Source organism: Octopus bimaculoides, chromosome 9 (assembly GCF_001194135.2).
Source record: "Octopus bimaculoides isolate UCB-OBI-ISO-001 chromosome 9, ASM119413v2, whole genome shotgun sequence".
Lineage (NCBI taxonomy): Eukaryota > Metazoa > Mollusca > Cephalopoda > Octopoda > Octopodidae > Octopus > Octopus bimaculoides.
In genome coordinates this window covers 77,146,761-77,152,451 of record NC_068989.1, presented here as the reverse complement: position 1 = coordinate 77,152,451, position 5,691 = coordinate 77,146,761, and the positions used below count along the sequence as shown (strand labels likewise).

Genomic DNA, 5,691 nt, shown 5'->3' with positions numbered 1-5,691 from the left:
GTATGTATACATAAACATATACACAAAAATAAAGAAAGGGGCAAAACTTTTAATAGATGAATATAAATTTGATTCTCTGAATAAATCTTGTATACTACACATTATATATACAAATACCCTGAAGCTAGGAAACTGCACAACACCGGAATAATCTTCTGCAGAATCACTATTTAAATTAATGTGTCTTTATAATTACAAGTAGTATATGAAGTGTATGTGCACACTATGTATCTGCACGTGATCTTATGTCGGCTCATGTTGTCTGTGTGTTTGCTTGTATGTGTGTTACTACTATAATATATTTATTTATATGGAAAGAAGAAAATTAAGGCCTGACATTTTTGGGAATAAAAAATGGAGCTCATTTCCATGTCGTTTGTGAAGCTCACTACAGTTTTAATATACACATAAAATTGATGCATCCTTCATATCGGTAACTCTTCATTCTCAAGCGACATTGCAAATAAGTTTAAATTGATGAATCACACTCAGCTACTTGGTAAAGTTACCGCCTTTTAAAAAGCAATATACCATTAACTTTACACATTGAGTTTGAATTATTGCAAGTTTCAATTTCCTAATTTGAACATATGAATATATTTATCACAAATTATTCCTTAATACAAAGAAATATCCATAAACTAGAAATATATCTCGTTTCTCTGTGTACGTATGCGATGCGTTCCATGAAGTCAACAGGCAAATTCCGTTAAGTTTCTAAGAAATCCCAGACAAACTACTGCTATGTCTAATAAACTGGGATATAATTAGCTGATTATTAGCTCATCTCATATTGCACCGTTCGAGCGAAAGAAAGTTTAATACCGAAATAAAATACTCTAGTTCTTGATCGCTTGGCTTTTATAAGCTTCCAAAACTGCTGATATTTTGTTAAAGATACACAGGCACATATGCATACACGCATACTTACTCACATATAAAACTGTATATGTATCTATATCAAAATGTGTGTGCTCTTGCATAAGTCCATGTATATGTGAATACGTGCATGTACTTATCTATATGTACATACAAACGCACACACATGCTCATGTATATATTTATACGTATATTCTACGAGTCCCATGGTATTGATAATATGAAGGCAATTATTGGAAACATAAGCTATTATTATGTCTGACAGTGATATTACTTTGCTAATTTGTTCACTGGTTTTATCATGTATTCTCTATTGAAAAACGAAGTAAATAAAAAGTACCATTGAGAGTCTATATATATGGTGTCAAACAATAAGTGAAAGTGGTATTATATGACATCTAAATTGACTATAATCTGTTATGAACTTCCACTCCAAACTGAAGTAATAAGTAACTACGAAGATAAAAGTGGTAACTGTATACAGAAACATTTCATATTTTTAGATTTACAAATGGTCCTCTGAACATTATTTTTCCTTTTTTCCTTTATATTTTGGTCTTTGTAACCTTTCGGTCCTTTGCTGATTTTCAACCATTTCCTGGCTAATGGCAGATGTCGGAATGATTACTGTATCGGATTACTGGTCAATGGGTCGATATGTAGTATTGCATTACTGCAGCCGCACTGAATTCCTGAAAAAATGGCACCCAATTCATGTTAGAGTAGGAAAATAGATTTAAGTGTTTAATAGAAATAAGAAATACCGAAACCATTTCGATTATCATTTGCGTATTGATTTCTAGTTTCACAGAGACTTATATATCACGTGATACGCATTTATTTATTTATTTATTTGCTTCTGGAATCAGTAAAACAATACACGCAGTATTCGAACAATGCGAGGGATTAACTGATTGATGCTGAAGTTTTCCAGCGGCGTCAGTTAATAAGATTACAATCTGAATCGTGAACTATGCATCTTACTCTGGCTTTCACTTCGAACGCTATGTTAATCTCAAATCCACACCACTCCATTACTGGAATTGTTCCAGAAATACTTGAATGACACAGAATAAAATTTCACCCAATTGAGGTAGAAATTGATAGAAATCAGCGATCCTACCTCCCTGATCACTGGACATAGCTTGGCCGAGTGGTTAAGACGCCTTCAATTTGCAATCACTAAATCCCGGGTTGATCCCACTGCGTAGTATTTGGAGCATCGGATGTGCTTTTCACCCCCGTCGCTTGCTCATTTAAGTTTTTGCTTGGGATATTGTGTACAAGCAGAGAGGATATCTGTTGGACGGATTGTAAAGGTACGTGTAAGGTCTGGAAGTAAGCTAAGTCGCGTTGATTCTGCATTAGAATTATGGTAAGAGCACACATATATATGGACCACTCAGCCACATAACATGATAATTCAATGAATGAAGAGTACAGATATTCAAACAAGTGAATAGTCATCGTCGAAACCGGTGAATTGCCATTTACTTTTACATAACGACTGATATATTCTACTTTTAACATAAAATACTACCATGTGTTGCTACTATCACAACAAAGACAGCTACAAGACCAGCACCAGCAACAGCACAGCAGCTACTACTTCTACTACTACTACTACTTCTACTACTACTACTACTACTACTACTACTACTACTACTACTACTGCTACCCAGTATAGTGCACACTGTTTCTATGAAGAACTATTAGAGCAGCTGTAACCTTTTATTTCCCAGTATTACCGACTAGAGATGAATATGCGGACTACACGTATGCATAATATGCGGACTACACGTATGCATAATGAGCAAGAGCGAGAGAAAATGCACTGCAGCTGGTGGATTGATACATTTTAGAAGATGTCATAATGGATTAACAAGATGAAGTTGAAACAGAGCATCAACTTTAATGAACTCAGACATTTACAAGACACAAGAGATATATCGTAAGATGAGATCAATTAAAACAGCACTGTAAACTTAATATGGTCACAGGAATAACTTTGAAAACTTTTTAATTTAAAGTTAGCCAGTGCTGAATAGTAACAAGCTCTGGCAAATTACGTCATTTCATTTATGCCTAATAGATATATCTAATCTAATGTTTCGATCTAACTTCATAATTGACTTTCAGTATTATACCTGATCAAGATCGATTTGATTGTGAACCAAGACTATTAATCACATCGAATTGAGAATGATACGTTTTATTTTCTCCTGTAGTACATGTGCTTAGTTTCTATTGTTCCTTATCATGTTTATAAAGTAGACTGCAACATGCATAGCCTTAGCAGGAAGTATCTGGGCAGCAATGTCAGCTTAAAAAGCTAAATTTATAAAATGGTAGCCATTGACAGCCAGTTTTTCTCGACTTCAAGAGCTGTTGGCCCTTAGATATATAGTGAAAAAGGAGTGTATGGCATAGAATTAGTGGGTTTGGAATTTTTGGACGCAAGGAATGGAAAGGATAGTGGAAACGAGCATGTCGAGTGGCCCCGAGATTGTGCAATTCAAGCGACTAGCCTATCCTGAGGAATACAGGGTATTATAGCATCTGTGACAAATAAAGAAAGACGATGGAGCATACATGTTGTGCAGAGAGGTTGCAGGATGACTCCCACTTTATTCCAGCCTATGCAATGATCATGTGGGACTGTTGAGATGTAGAATGGAAAATAGCAGAGAATATGTTTTGGTAATGTTACTTCCTCTAATAAAGTGTTTCGTTATATTATGGAGCTAAACTTAGATATTACAATCATTATAGACACATAAATTTAACAGCATATAGGCCAGTATATCATCTCTTTACAAAATCTGAATACTTACCAAAGACTCTTCGTAGCCGCAAGGTTTATACGGATCTCAGCCTGCAAAAATACTTGCTTCTATTCACAATTCTCTCAAAAGTTACACATGAAGACATGACAGATTGGCGGCAAGACAAGCTATAAAATGGAAGTTTACTAGAAATAGTAAATAAATCGCTCATAAACTGCAACTTGAAAACATGAAGGTTTACACTGGATAATGTTGAAAAGATAGAGAGAGAAAGTCAAGTTGATTTCATGTATGTAGGAGTAAATGTGTGTATTTATAATTATTTATGTGTGATTGCAGGATTTTGGTTGTAAATGCATGCAAACGTTCATCCTGCCCACATAATCTAGACTTTCTTGGTCATGAATGGCATATCAGTAGCTCGACAAGATCCCTACTCTCCCGACTTGGCACTGTGTAATGTCTAGCTCTTCTCAAAACTTAAGACCACGCTGAAAGGGAAGTAATTTGCGTCGCCAGAGTAAATTATGAGAAAAGCGACGTTGGAGCTCCTAAGCATCCTCCTGTTCTAGTGTTGTTACTAGCAGCAGTGGAACCGCTGGGAAAAGTACGTTAGACCCCACGGGCAGTATATTGAAGGTAATTAAATAAAATTTGTGAAATGTACATAATTGTTTTTGTTTTGTTTGGGCTTTTTTTTCATTCCCATAGGTCGGATACGTTTAGGACTCATCTCGTATTAAAGAATAATCTACATTCGCATTGAATCGTCTAATTAATTTATGAATTGTAAATTAATATATATAACAGATAGATAAATAGATAGATAGATAGATAGATAGATATAAATTTATAACTGTATAATTTTTATGTATTTTTCATGTAGATCTATCTCTCCATTGTTTTTGCTCTCTAAAAATCTTATACAGAGGGGCTCTGTGTTTACAATTCGTTTCCTATTAAGGAGTTTTGTTTGCATCAGCTTGTTTATAATTTTCTTTAAGCTTAATTAATTACATAGTTTAATCATAGCTATATTCTGACATGATTCACAAATGTACTTTCATTAATTTCGTAGCATAGACCGGTGAACAACACTTCCACAGAGGAGAAATGTATCAACACAACACCAACAGGATCTCGCTCATTTTGATGTTAATGGATTCGTTATCATATACTGATTAGGTAAATATCGAAATTTTTACGATTTCAGCAATTTTTCTAACATTGTAATTATTTTTTCATTTAGGTTTTCAATTGTTTGTATTACATATTCATGATAATACTGAACTAAAAATAAATATAGGGCGATTCATTTCCGCTCATCCACCGAGTTGACCAGTAGCACATCTATAATTCATCCTAAAATCTCTCCTTCTCACACACTCTCTCACTCACACACGTACACACAATGTATCTATCTATCTATCTATCTATCTATGTATCTATCTATCTGTTTATCTATTTATCTATGTATCTCTCTATTTATCAAGCCAGCTATGTATGTATGTATCTATCTATCTATCTATCTATTTATGTTTATTCATATACACAGAAAATACTTTTCTGTGTATATTTTGAAAAGTTTTTTTTTTAATAATTACTTGAAGTAATTAAAAAAAAATAGAGAATCACTATCAATATTCCATATTTTGTACTTTAATCTCACTTTCTCTCTCTCTCTCTCTCTATGTATCTGTGTTTGTGTGTGTGCGTGTCTGCGCGCGCGTGTGTCTGTTTGCATGAATTTATGCTTGCATACACACACCACTAAGTTCACGTCTCATGGAAATTCCTCGTTTCAAGATCAGTTCTATTTTTTTTTAATTCTTTTACATGTTGCAGTCATTTGACTGCGGCCATGCTGGATCACCATCTTTTAGTCGAGCAAATTGACCTCAGGATATATTCTTTTTAAGCCTAGTACTTATTCTATTAGTCTCTTTTTGGCGAACTGCCAAGTCACGAGGACGTAAACACACCAGCATCGGATGTCAAGCGATGTGGTGGGGGGGGCAAACACAAA

The 5,691-nt window shown here is 34.5% G+C and overlaps 1 protein-coding gene across 2 annotated transcripts in view; it reads left to right on the top strand.

The window, feature by feature from the left end:
* Positions 1-5,691, top strand: part of LOC106878079 (5-hydroxytryptamine receptor 2C) — a 508,970-nt gene that overhangs the window by 454,735 nt on the left and 48,544 nt on the right. The window contains exon 5 of one of the 2 annotated variants that reach the window (XM_052970800.1): positions 4,744-4,850. The exons of the other annotated variant lie outside the window; for it this stretch is intronic. The gene's annotated coding sequence lies outside the window, so the exon portion shown is untranslated. The remainder of the gene's footprint in view (positions 1-4,743; positions 4,851-5,691) is intronic. 2 annotated transcript variants of the gene reach the window in all.